General features: G+C 44.9%; 1 long non-coding RNA gene across 1 annotated transcript in view; it reads left to right on the top strand.

Annotated features, from left to right (window-relative positions):
* The first annotated feature begins 1,042 nt into the window (after positions 1 to 1,042).
* Positions 1,043 to 14,499, top strand: part of LOC142896506 (uncharacterized) — a 60,337-nt gene continuing 46,880 nt past the window's right edge. Inside the window, exon 1 of the long non-coding RNA XR_012928361.1 lies at positions 1,043 to 1,333. This is a non-coding gene — a long non-coding RNA (uncharacterized LOC142896506). The remainder of the gene's footprint in view (positions 1,334 to 14,499) is intronic.

The following is a 14,499-nucleotide window of genomic DNA, read 5'->3' as shown; positions in this document are numbered from 1 at the left end:
GTCACTCCTCTCTCTTTAGTACATTTTCCCCCATTTACGTGCATATTCTTTATGTTTTTTTGTGCATGACAGGGATTCATTGGATTTTAAAGCGTAATTAATATAATAACAATTCTTAATATAATAGAGACATTGGGAATATATTAGTCAACATGTCCAAATGAACTTGAATAACAACTGTAAGATGCATAAAACGTTTTGGGTTTAGTGTTAACAACCACTGCGGTCTGGTTCGAAGGGACTGGAGGGAAAAGGAAAAAGAAAAAGTTGTTGAAAGAGCCTTTAGCTGGAGAGCAAAAATAGTAAATAATGGAAGGTTTAAAAAATACAAAATTATCTCTTTCATATAAAAAAATGACTCATAAAGTTTTAAGAGTGGGGATCAGTTAACTGTTGGTGGAGACTCCTTGTTGTTCTTTGGAGACAGGTCTTTGTTTTTAACACGGTCACTTTTCAAACTAGAGCTGGCTGACGTCAGTGGCTGAAATCACAGAATGCGGGGAAACTTATAAATTCCCACAACAAAGAAAGAAACAATACTTTGTGTGGAAAATTCTGGCTGGACGCTGACTTTTCCTGGTAGCCCTTTCAGTCTGTGTTTTATGTGTCTTTATATGTTTATTCATATTTCCCAGCACAGGGTCGCAATTTAACCAAGTTCCTCTCCTGGTTATTCCCAGGACTTTGTCCACATGTTTCCCTTTTCTTTTAGAGACAAACCGCCTCCTGGAGTGAGACTTGCAGCTTGTGCTTGAATGTGAACAGCGTTGCCTACGTCATGCAGTAAAGTGGCGAAAATCAGGCCAGACTCTGCATGACATCTGTTAATTGCCCACAGGGAACCAGGGGTTTGCACATTTGTGATTCAATACAGTGAAAACTGTTATAGTCTATGTTAAAACAAAAGCAAACAAGGAAAAAAAAAATCTTGGTTCCCTTCAGAAATCTTATTGGCTTTTCTAAATTTCCAAAACTGCAAACATACATGAGAACAGCACATTCTTGTTTGTAGCGTGCAGCACTGACTACAATACAGGGGGGGTTCGTCAAGGCAGATACATGAATAAGTAGAAGGCAGAGTATGCAAAATCTCCTACTTTCTCTACATGACATCATGAGACAAGTGACAGCTGTTTGGAGCGGCTGTATAAAGAATTGAAGCTGCATGCAGGGGAAGAGCTGCTGGGCTTCGGGGCACAGGAGAAAGGTTCCTTATGAAAAATTTAACGGAACTGGAGATGGGGCCAGAGCACGTCTGCTCTTCCTCCTCAGCTTCTCCACCGGTCCACCATGTGCGTGCTCCAGAAGGGAACTCACAGTCCTGCCAGTTAAGGTGAGTGGGTTCCTGTGAATGTGCGTCCAAGATGCTGTCTACTGGTTATCTATATATGTAAGAGCGGGTTTGAGTGTGTACGTGCATGTGGGATGGCTGCGCTGTCCAGACTGAGATGCCTCGCTTGGTTTTGGTTGCCCTGAAATAGCACTGGCAGTTGGACATGCAGCGATCAAGAAAACCTTGTTTCGTTCCAAGAACAGCAGGAACAAAGGAGGTGAAGGGCGATCAGTCAATCCTTAGAGGAAGAGCCAAGGGTGCATCAGCAGGTTTCGGTATGTTTTTGATGTTGTCCGTTTATCATGTGCCAACAGCGCTGTCGATGCGCAGAGCGTATTTATCAAACCCGCTGCCTAACAGATATGTAACTGCTCTGCTTCTGCAGCAGGTATCAGATTTGACCAAATATGCACTGAATGATGTTCGAGTGATACAAGCTGTTTGTCCATTCAGGCCTTATTAATATGTGTATTTGTACATTTTGTACAAGTTAGAATTAGGGAGGAAAAAAAAATCCCGCACACGCCGCACCAGCAGTATTTTAAAACTCCATCTTCTCCACATCCAACTTCAGTCAAAATATTCAGTTAATCAAAGGTAGGAGGTTACCTCTCATTCTCAGTGCAGGGGCCGAGTTGATGTACATTTATGGCGAGACATGTGAGAAGTCCTCCCAGACAAATTAGAGCCATCTGTATCATGTTAAGACTGCCATTTGTCCACTGTTGCTTTGGGAGGAAAAGCTGAACAAGGAATGTTTCCGATAAAGGATGCTGCCAAACTGAAAGGACAAACCGAAACACTCTTGTACACATCTATACAGTAAAGTGGATTTTCCTTCTAAATATTCTAAAACCAAACAAAAGGCCAAACCACAAAGGTAAAGCTGGACTTAAGGACAGCAAGAATAGGCCTGACTTACAAAATGACGAAAGACTGCTTGAGGAGGAACCAGGTAGGATTTTAGTGATCAGTGTCTTGGAGGAGCTGGATGGAAATTAAGTTACTCACTCCCACCAATAAACTCATTAGATTCATGTAATTGGGGTCAAAGGTCAGAGGTCACCTGAACCTCACATCAATCCCTCCATTGAGAGTATAAAATCTCGTCAGCTTTGAGGGAAGCTCTTTAGATTTGGAGCAACTGATCACCTGGGAGTGAGGATACACAGCCTGAATATTTGTGTGCAGAGGTCAAAGGTTAATGCCCCTGTGACTTATTAAGCGATTAGTGGTCATGAGTACTCTAATGCGATTTTTCAGATGAATATACATAAGGGAATAATGGAGGAAAAATTGCATTCAATGTCTCATAGGCCTAAAGTCAATTTAGCTGTAAATATTCCCTTTAGTGAAAATCCACATTCAGCAGTGAATAATAACAATAACCCTAGGATTTATGATTATTATTTTATACTTCTTAAGTTGCCTCCACCTAAACTCCATGGGTTGCCATCTTTAAAAGTGTCAGTGGGTCATCTTGTGACAAAAGCCTTCTCACGCTTGGATGCCAGTACAAAACATAATTAAAAAACAACAAGCTGGACGATCTTTGTTTTTGAATCGTCGGTAATTGCTCATAAACATCCCATGTCAACACAGACACATGCAATGGCACGAACGGAGGCCACGGGATGAATAGAAGGCGAAGCAGGCAGATGAGAAACACGTAGGGATAGAGGGTGTATTTGTTTGGGTCATTAGGGCCGGTGGTGACCCAGTGAGCCACGACATCATCGCAGCGGCAAAGCCAAGCCTCTTGCTCGCTGTGCTTAGTGTGCGTGTCTGTGCGAGGTCAATTGGCCTGCAAAGATATCCCCCCGATTCCTAGAATCACCCATTTGCTGACTTGCAAACGCAGAGTGGAGCCAATTGGGTGCTGGTGGCTAATGTCTCACTGGACAACATGTTCAGTCTGATATTGGGGGTGATAAAGGGATAAAAGCTTTGGAGAGCTTGTTGTCTTTTCTTTGAGTGGTCATTAGCTGACTGTAATTAGTAACAACACAAACACAGACTGGGGTTACTGTAACAGCCTCCTGTTCTCATGAAGGCAAAGTTAGTACATTGGCCCACATCAGTCACAGGAAATATTTCTGTGAGTAGGAGTGTTATCATATATTCCAAGGGGTTAAAATAGAAAACATCTTCAATATATTGTTATGTCTTAGCAATACATTTAGGGAGGCCGCAATATTGATGTGAAGATTATCCATCCCAGTTATGGGATGATAATTGTTTTGTTGTCCATCGTGTTGCTGAACTTGACTGCAGGTCTGCATTGGAAACCCAGCTGGTGAATTTCAGATTGTAATTTTTCACAAAATAAAAGTGGTATTTAAGTGCAACCATGAATTGGTTTTTCTTAATGTGAATTAATCCAGAGACGATGTCTGTAATTCTTTTCTTTTTAATGGCGCTGCCGCCCGTAAACACATTTCTTTTTTTTGTAGCAAACAATTGTATCTAGTAAATGAGCACATTTCCAGCCTGTGGATGTAAAACTTTGACCTCTGCATCCTACAAGCAGCTGCTCTCCATGCAGACATGCGCAATTTAGCAAATTTCGGGTGCAAACCGAAAATCACAGGCTAAAATGAAGCTGTAGTATTTTGTGGTAACTCTGAACTGATGACCGCGAGGCCGATGATATCGGTAGCCACTGCCAAACTTCATAGAAACAGAGTGTAGAGTACCCTGTAGTTCATTGCTACTTCAGTCACACGCCGCCTCCTTTATTCATGAGTTCCTTTTTTTAAACTCTATTTTTATTCTGCAAATTGCCTGAGACAAATAGAAGAGCTGTTCACCCCTCCCTTGCTGCAGCTGCGCTACCCCATGAACACACTATTGTTTTCTCATATCTTGGGTTGTTGACTGGGAAAGAGGCCTTGGTTGTGCCATTAAGGCTTTTTCCAGGAGAGTGCCGGGCCTTAATTATAGTGTGAATAGAGTACACAGGGAGAGAAAATGTGGCTGATGGAAACCCAACACCTTCAACTCAGCGGTAGCACTTTGACAAAGAAGGTCAGTACTGAGTCAGATGAAGTTTATTTATGTTTTATCCATTTCTCCCTTTCATCAATGTCCATGCCAGGGCAGATAGTATCCCCCCCCTTTGATTATTTGCTCAAGGAGCCCAACCTCTGGACAGCTCTTATTCAGCACATAATGTCCATAATGCCTTGGGTAATTGTTTTTTTCCTCTGCCCCTGAAATCTCACCACTTCACAAGACTGAGCGCCTCTGTCCTCTTGTTTATTTTCAAAGGCCTCAACCAGGACAAATACTCCCGGGTCAACCCGAGCAGGCCAGCGGCCTTGTGTGCGCGCCTGAGAAGTGCCCTGAAAATCTGTTGAGCTGACACAAAATTGTTTCAGTTGCATGAAGGAGCAGGAAGAATGTGGATGGGTCTGAGAGAGGGGGAAAAGTCCTGGTGGTGGGACTGACTCAGGTCTTGCCCAGACTGGGGCTTACAGCAGGGATCACTCAGCTTCGGTCAGCTCTTCGCCGCTTCAAAGGCTGGGAGGAGAGTTTCTGTGAAATCATACAATAACAGCGAATATAACCACCCTTTGAAAACACAACTGGACTGATCTGGATAGGTGGGAACGAGCGCAGGAAGGGATGGAGTTTCACTGCTGATACAAGGAAAGATAGGAACTTATAGCGCTCGCTTCTGTGCTGTGGGAACGTCGGGGGGTGAAAAAGAGGCGCGTAAAACTCCCCACTTGCTGATTTAAGACAACGCTAAAACAACTTTGTCTTCGAGGAGGCCGGCTGCTCGTGTGTTTCCTTCGTCGGCAACACCCTGCTTTGCATTCATGCCGCTCTGCAAAGGCACACACGGGACGTGCCCACTTTACCTTTTCTCTTTCGCTGTTGACCGCAAAGCAAAGCCACCGGAACGAAAATAGGCAAAGATTGTTTTACAAAGTGACCTCAACAGTAGCTGCTGCGCGATAAGTCTGGAGATAATAAATAGACTGGAAGTCAGCGATGCTATCAGGTGTTGTGCGCGCATCCCAGGCCCAAGGATGTGCTTTTCGTGTCCTCCTTTGCAGTTTTTGCCAAAGTGATCAAAACTCTATTGGTATTGGTACATCGTTGGTGCCATTTTTATTGTGTTGCAAAAAACCCAGTGTGCTCGCACACCATTTCAGGCGACACACACACACACACACACACACACACACACACACACACACACACACACACAAACACACATGTCCGTGGGTGTTTTTACAGTCGCAGCTTTTTTTTTTCTTTGCGGTTTGGCCTTTTGCTCATACACAAATAGAATCTCAGGTCACCAATGCTGGAACTTTTGAAAAACCCAAAACACTGCATCACTGTTGCCGGAAAACAGGAAAACACTTTCATAAAAAAAGGTTTTTGTCCCAAAAAAACAACACTTTTTTTGACTTGTCCCTTTTATTTGATCTCATCTTCTGTTTGCGTCGTGTTTATTGGTGAGACATTATCTCCAAAAGCTATCAAGATAAACTGATCGATGAACATAGCCTACGGGATGGTTTCATCTTTCTGGCAGGACTTAACTTAAATATATCTGATGACATGCACATTGACGCTCCCGCTGCCTTGTGGATGAGTTGCATCAGATGTCCAAATTCACGGTGTGCAACACTCTTAGACAGATTTTTGTGGTAATGTGTCGTTTCGGGTTTTCGGACAACCAATCTAGATCACTTGACTAGAGCATGTTAGAACAATTGCACTTTTTCATTTTTCACCACCCCAATTTGTGCCGAACTGTTCCATACTAGACAGTTTTTTCTTTTAAAGCCTGATTTGACCCCTTTGTTGAGAGATGCAGCACTAGCAGGTGGAGTTAAAACACAGCAGATGAGCGATCGGTCAAGTCAATCAGTTTTCTTGTTGTCTGTGCTTTGATGTGGGATTTCACAATGTTCCCTTTTAAGTGATTCCGATTCTCTGCGCCTGCAGCCTTCTTTCAAACAAGTCTGGTTTTCTTGTTGTAATAAACTGCCACACACTGAGATGAAAATCCGGAATTCTAAGTGTAGATGGTTGCTGGGCTCACTGTGAACTGCTGGTGCGAGAAAGAGAAAACAGCAGAAGGGAACACTGAGCAAAGTTTACAGGCTGAGAAATATTCCAGTTTTCAGTCTTATTTTAAGAGACAGTTCTGTCATAAAGCAGTTTATCATCACCTTAATCACAATCATAAATGAGCTGACAAATATTCCTAATGGTGTTTTTGCAGTTTTGCACAAAAAAGCAAACAAACAAAAAATACTTGATGCAAGATAAATGTAAAAAAAAAAAAAACTAGTCTTGGCTGAAGCTCCCGGTGCCCAATGTCATGACATTTTATTTTTCTCTGGCCTACATGAATATTCTCAGGAAATATCGGGAATAGACATTTGAAAAATATGGCTTTGCAAAACAGGTGTATTGCAGGAGTTTAGGTTTCTTTTTTACAAAACAAGCTTAGCAGATCAACGTCAGGGGTCAGGTTATTGTGTATCACAGGATGATCACACATCGACTAAAGGCAGAAGATATTGCACAAATGAATCACCTTCCTAGCCATCCAACCAACTTGCATGCAACTCCGTGCTAGTTGGGTAATAACGATCCTTCTCCTGATCTTTCCCCTCACCAATCCTTCACATGAACTCATCCTGCTGCCGGAAGAACTTTCAACACGAAATGGGACTCCTACATCAAAAGCGACATGTGCAGATGCAAATGCACGTGTCGGCTGTGTGGCAGACGATTGAAACTCGTCCTTGGCACCACTGCCAGTTACGTAACGTACTGCCCGTCCCAATGACCTGCCCCACCACCAAGAAGTCCATCATCATCCCACTGACCGATTTGTGGCGTCCGTGCCTGCCGTCGCTCCGTTGCCGGAGACATTGTTTTTGGGAATGCCACTCTATCTGGGTGACCTTCCTCTAACCATGGGAAAGGGAATTCTCACCACCGACAAGCAACACATGGAAGCCATCAGCGCTGCTCAGGGAAACTCATGGCGTCTCGTAACACACATGAATGAAGTGAGTTTAGGAGACGCAGTCCGCGGTGAGGGTCTGTCCGTGGGTGTGAATGTGCGCGCCACTTGAGTGTGTTTGATGTGTGCGCGGGGGTCTCCTGTTATTCTCCTTCTGACAGCTAAATCATCGCACTCATCCCTTCCCTTTATGTAACATCAGAAGATAATTAGTCCATGACCTCCTGTTGTATGGGCCGGTTCCTGCTGACTGTGATGTGTTTTATAGATATGCTACAAGCCACCCTCTAAATAGGTCAGCTGTCTGAAGTGTGATGTGTCATGTGGTCCTTTTCAGCTCTGAAATTTCTCCTCTAATGAGCCTGAGTGATTTTGGAGGGGAAAACACCACAGCTCTTTTTCCAATAAAGCCTCTCTCTGCTGCTCTGAGCCTCGCATGACAGAAACAAAAGCTGTTTGTCCTTCTGGGGATTGCTGCGTGTGTGTGTGTGTGTGTGTGTGTGCGTGTGTGTGTGTGTGTGTGTGTGTGTCTCCACCACTCTTCCTGTTGGTTTGTGTTCCCCTGTCATGCTCCCTCTTATTCTTTTATCTCGCCGTGTTCATTTAATAAAATATTTCCTCTTGCCTAACCGCTTTCAGCACTCCAGGTGGAGGCTGCAAAAAGCTGCCCCGGTCCCCTGGCGTGGTCACATTATCAAAACAATGCCGCACTAGCATTTTGCATGGATCCGTCTGTAAATCTGCCACTGGGAGAAAAAAAACAAATACTGAAGGAATAAAAAATATTTCCATGTCTGTGCTGCTTTAACTTCTCCTATTATTTCTGTTTTTGTAATTTGTTATTTCCACCAAAAGCCAGATAGAGGGATTAAAATGATGCTACAGCATAAAAAACAACAAAAAAACGAGATGGCACTGAGGATCATGAAATGCAGCCGTATTGCATCTTGCAGGTGGAATTTGGAGAATGGAGGACAGAGAAAGCACAATTATTTTAGGCCTCTTGCATAATTGAAAGAGTGAAGCACTGAGAGAGCAATGACGCCTTTGTTCTGATTTGCACTTCCGAGACAAAAAGAAAAAGAAAAAAAAGATTAAACGGGCGCAAATGGCTCCGTCACGCCACAGTCACGACCTAAGAATTCGTAGCTTACGCAATAAATACAAGTTTGGATAGTAAATAACTTACAGGCGACGCACGGCAAACGTCAGGAAGCAAAAGGCCTGCTGTGATTAGAGCCGTTCTCCCTCCGCTGATGAGTAACATACGACAACACTCAGGTCCATTCCCTTTTCTTTCACCCTCTGTGCCTGCCTGCCGGCCCTTGGATCCACTGGGCCCCATTCCCTATCTCTGCTCCCGAAAGCAGCGCACAAAGGAGCCACAGTATCACTCCCATTCATCCCTGTATCAGAGTGAAAACATCGCCCCCAGTTCCTGTGACTGTGCATGCGAGTGTGCGAGTGTTCCATCTCCGCCTCGGCGTCTGGCGTTAGAATCAAACCACATTCTCCGCTTGTTTAGCAACACAGTCAATGAGAGACTGGCTGAGGCCGGCGATGCCTCTGTATTGGCCTCTGGATCACGGTCACCGCATTTACTGCACGCGCGCACACAAAAAAGAAAGACTTCCCAGAACTTTCACCAGTGGACTGCAACAGGATTTCGATGGCAAAACCATTGTTTTCGTTTTGATAGTTTGTGTTTTCTTTTTTCCTCTGCCTCACATTTCTTGGGAAAGCCTGCAGCATTAATCAGTGACACACATGTGAGCAGGAATCCCAGGAGACTTTAGGTCAACAGGCTTAGCAAAGAATTTCCAGATTTTGTTGCGATTTGCATGGAAATTCTGCGAGAGAAGTCATCCTGCTCTGAGAGTAGTCGAAGCAAATGTCTGTGCGGTTTTCACTCAGAGTGTCGCCCTTGGGGGTTCCTCCCTTTCACTTACGGTACATAACGCTGTCAAATGTTAAAAAAAAAAAATTAAATGGAAAAAATGCGAAGCTGTTGTTGAAGCATGAGTTGCTCATTGCGAGGTGAGCGATGAGATTCAAAGGCCAAACTTTCGGGGTTTAATGAATTGCCATGACGAGCGATTTCACATCTGGGAAATTACGAAGGTGCAAAGAAATGTGTGCGGCGCCTTCGTTACAATCTGATGACCCCGACGTTGAGCTTTGCCAAAAGTGAACATCAAACGGCGGCGGGGAGGAAGATGACTTTGCGGCCTTCGTTCCTTTGCCTTTGATGGTAGGATTTGTAGTCGCTCGGCGCTCACATCTGATGCTCGGACGTATTCTTTTACACCGAAAACATGTCATAAACAATAGAGCTCAAGTAATGGACCTGAATGGACCTCGGCTCTGCATGATCGACCCATCGAGCCAGAGGAACGTGTTTGAAGTTCAAGTTGGAGCTTTACGACGTGGATAATAAGGACCCCGTCCCTGCCTTAATGACCCACCGATGTATGGGCACACAGAGGACTGCTGCCTGGCAGGAATGCGGCTGCAAACGTTGGTCTGCCCACGATTCGAGGCGGCCCAACGAGCCGCTCGAAGTGCTTCCTCGCCGTCGGAGCTGATTGGCAGTGAATGGATAAGGCCCCCTTTGGATTCGCTCAGAGGTTAAGTGAGCTCTTCATCCCGCCGTCCTCGCACCCACCCGTCCCGCTCGCCTCAGCTCCAGCGTAATCACCGGCCCAGCTGGTTAGCGCGGAGTGTAATTAGGCAACATTAGGGGACAAGCTCCCTTTACTGGCTGTTTTATGGCGCTTTTATTTTTAGTGTGGCAACTTTCTTTCAACTCTTTAAGAGTACGTGTCGCTGAAATTTCAGGCAGGGATCATACTCTCACTCCACGGTGGCCCAGACCCCTGTTTTCCAGCCACTTCCGCAACTTATTGGTCTGCTTTTTATTTTTATATTTTGTCTTTGCCAGGGCAAAAGACTAAAATGCCGACTGTAAATCAGGGTAGCTCTTTCAGGAACCCTGGTGAATCATCTTAAATGGGGGTCATTTTAATAAGTCTGCCTTTAGATTTGATTATTTCTATTGCATTGCATGAGTCCACTTGTAGTTGATGGCTTTGTATCGGAGGGCCCCAATAAAGTACAACTAATGTATGTTATTAGTAGGATGTGTCGTGTTCTTCGAGCGCCCAGTCCCTGCTTGTTATCCGGTCTCTCTCTTCACACTGAAGTGTTATCTCGCTCACAGCAAAGGAAAGAACAGCTTGCAAAATGCAAATAGGGCTGCACGTCCTGTCTTTTCAAAGCCTGATGACAAGCTTAGCTGTCATCATCAAGCACACTCTTTTTTCGGACGTCAATTCCTTTCATAAAACTGGTCGTCTAGTTCACACGGGTACAAAATCTGTTTAGTCATGTTGATCTGACAGAAAGCTGCTGTGAAAAAGAAGAGGGCTTGGCAAACAGTACTCTGCCTTACAGAAGGGGGCGTATGCGACCCCACGGGTCGGGTTTACGCTTGCATTGCTGCTGCTCTTCTTCTACGTACACAGAGTCAAGTGCTCCACAGCGGTCCGTTTATTTTTTAAGTTTTGCTTTGACTGCAAAGACTGTCTTCCTTTTTTGCCATCTTTCATTCATACATAGACGCAGATAAACTAAAAGAAGGTACGAGGACACTTTCAAGGAAGTCCCAGAGATTTGTATAAGATGAATGGACTCCAGTTAAAAGTCAGGCCTAAGAGCATGCATAAACTGCACTGCACAGAGAAAGAATGTTGATATGAAATATGGAAACAACTAGTAGCCAATTAAGTGGTGATTTGATGGTTTATTTCTTTGTAAATCTGACTGACTGACAGCTGGGGCCTCACCAGGAGAAGATTTATCCTTTGTAAATTTGACATTCTTGCTTCTCAAACTTTTCAAACTTCTTTTGTGAATTGGCAACTTGTCTTGGCAATCCCCTGCGAGCCTTCCTACAGGAGAAGCGGTGATAGAAAATGCATGAATGGACATATTTTAGTTCTTCACTTTCTGATTGAAGTGTTCCAGCATATCTAAAGTCATTCAGTAAAAGGGTGCGTTTAACACAGTTCAATTTTGGTCGTGGGATTAGAATGACACGTGATTGAACAATCGAAGAAACAATGATGGCCGCCACCGCAGCGGTGTCACGGTGGGCTTCCACCGAAAATAAAATAGGAAAAATTTGTTTTCCTCATCTCCAGATTTGGCCGACATACAGCCCAGCACTCTGTCGCACGGCACTGGGAGCTGGCTGCCTCGGTCTGGGGGTGCTGCAGTGTCTGGGGATCTCACCTCATAGCTCCATCAGGCTTTGCACATTCACTTCATTCACTGACACATTAACCTCTAAACGAGCTCTGCAGTGGGGCCCTTAATCTGTCTTTGGCCACACAGACACTATAAGTCCCTCAGACACACACACACACACACACGCACACGCACACAAACGCACGCACACACACATACAGAGTCAATGAAAGGCACCCAAAGGGTCAGGGGTCATAGTTTGACCGTTAGTGCTGCCGACACTGAACTCATTTAACTCCTTGCTGACTGTTGTGTGTGTGTGTGTGTGTCCTGCACTTATGTGTGCGTGCGCCTGTGTGTGTGTGTGTGCTGTGCTTCCGTGTGCGTGTTTGTGTGCTTTTGTGTGTTTGTGATTGTGTGATGAAAGGAAAAGAAAGGACAGGAAAGGAAAGGAGAAAGGACGGGAGAGGAAAAGGGGCATTTCGATCAGGGTGGGGAATTCACATGTATAAGATACTAGCTGCTCTCATAGTGTTGCAGTCAATGGAATTTTTGGTTAATCCTCATTGAAAGTGGGACTTCCTTTCATGTTAGAACGCCAAAGTGACCCAATGTGACCTTTTGTCCTCTCTTTTTGAGGCCTCACTCTAACAATTAGCCCACGCTCACAATGGCGACGCATGGAGAAGCAAAGACCAGTGTTCCAGCGGCTCCAATAACCCTCCAGGGTCTGGGGAACTCCATCCTCACCACCCAAACTGGCACATCCTGAATCAAAACAGGGTGCAAAAGAGAAGAAAGGCGGCGAGAGGGAAAGCGAGCAGGGAGAGGGGGAGCGAATAATGGTGGCAATCCTTGAGAGTTTTGATTGAGAGAAACGAGGGAGAGCAAGAAAGAAAGAATGAGAAACAGAAAAATACCGGAGCAGCAGTCAGCGTGGCGGATAAAGGGCCACTCCGCAGATAAGCTCGGTACAAATATGTTCTTAATCGTGTCGCCGGCTCAGCGGCAAACTTTGGAGAGGCTGCCAGGTCAGAACCACAGACGTGCACAGATGTCGGAGATATTCATGTTCACAAAAACACACAACGTCCAGGATGGATGAATTGCCTTACATGGCAGTTTCTGCTGGCAAAAATTATAGAGATAAACATCAGCATCCCTCACAGTCCGACAGGGAGCCTTTGACGTCTCCATCGAGACATTGCAGAACAAACTGAGTCAACTTATCTTTTTGAAATGAAGTGTTGACCCATATCAGACGCTGCCGTTCTGGATTTGCCGGACGTGACGACAGCGGCTGGTGCCGCTCAACTAATATTTACAAGTTATCAAGAATCTGCAAGCACATTGAGATTGTTTTGCAGGGAAGACCGCCATTTGCTACACATGACTCAAAATCGCGGCTCAATGCCTAAATAAAATGCGCTGCCGTAGCAAAGACATGTTAGCCGGCTAGCAGCGGAGTGCTGAAAAAGAAAGGAGTTTGAAATGTGTGTGTGTGTGTGTGTGTGTGTGTGTGTGTGTGTGTGTGTGTGTGTGTGTGTGTGTGTGTTTTCATAGGAAAGCCAACAGACCCATTCATTATTCACGGACGTGTGTGAATGAACACTTGCGGAAAACATATCGTTCAAACAAAGTCCATTTCACAGTGTGCGGGTATCAGCGTGCGTACGCCTCAAAAACACATACTCCCTGAACTCCTGTAATACCCTTCCAACATATGCTATGAGTTTGGCCTGTGTCCCGACGAGCAATGGCACATAACTGGGAGGCCAGACGGCACCAAACGTTGGCTCAATCCAAACCTTGAGTTGCACTCGGGTGCTGGAGTGATTTAAAACACGTCACACTGCCGTACAGAAGTCAACAATCTCTCAATTTCAATGATCTCCCTGGTCTCATGATGTCTCATCCTCGGGTCTGTTCTTGGTTCAACCACCAGGCGCCTGGTTTAGACCCCCATGAAAGCAACCTCAAGCTCTATCCCCCTTCAGCATAAATCGCATTTTCTCTCAGCACTCAGTCTTTCCAAGAGGCTTCGAGATGCTTCCAAGTAGTAGTGCGCAAGGTTACACTACCCTTTCAGATGTATAAACAGCCTTCAAACTGTTTTTGCTTCTTGCAGATGGTGAATCAGTGCTAGGAGACACAGACGGGTTACACAAAACTTTATATAATGGATGTGCACAGATGTGGACACAGTGCGAAAAGTGTAAGAAATACTAAAAAAAGTCTGGATGTTTATTCAAAGTTTATCCCAGGGTTTTGTTATTTTAAGTAAATTGTATTTTTTTCTCTTTTTGTAAATCAAAAAGTTTTCACTCGTCGAAAACGCGAGTGGAAACTGGTTTGCAGCTGCCCAGAGCCCAGTGGCACTGCTGTCAGACGTCTGAGACCTGACGTATGCAAAATGACCTGTCAAAAGTTCTTTTTTTAAGCAACTACACACATGTTGGGGTGAGTTAATGAGGCAGGTCTCCGAACAGTGTCTCTTTGCGCTCCCAGCAGCGTTACCTGATACTTGTTTTCAGCAAGGGAAACAATGAAAGTATTTCATCAGATGTCAGAGTAAGTTTGTCTCTTTGGCAATTCAAGCCCTTTGTTCATTAAGGCTTTCTCACTCAACGTGCCGCACACACACGCACACACAAACGCACGCACGCATGCTCGGCAGCACCTTCCCCTGGTATCTGCGCTCTCTGACTCAGTGCTCTCTGTGTGTTTTCAATTACTCGCCCTCTGATCGCCCTCTCCTCTCGCATCTGCACAATCCTCTCTGTAGCCTGGCGAACGGATATGCAACGGATATTATAGGTGGGGAAGGGAAGCGGCGGATTAAAGAGGAGTGTACGTTACCGGGGTGTGCCAAAAAGCTCTCTCCTCGTCTGTAAACACGCTCTAAACACACACGTGT

The sequence above is a fragment of the Nelusetta ayraudi genome, unplaced genomic scaffold (genome assembly GCF_046127955.1).
Source record: "Nelusetta ayraudi isolate G7.1 ecotype Tasmania unplaced genomic scaffold, CSIRO-AGI_Nayr_v1 ptg000053l, whole genome shotgun sequence".
NCBI classification, from domain to species: Eukaryota; Metazoa; Chordata; class Actinopteri; order Tetraodontiformes; family Monacanthidae; genus Nelusetta; species Nelusetta ayraudi.
The sequence above is the reverse complement of the archived record's forward strand: the minus strand, read 5'-3'. Positions and strand labels throughout refer to the sequence as shown.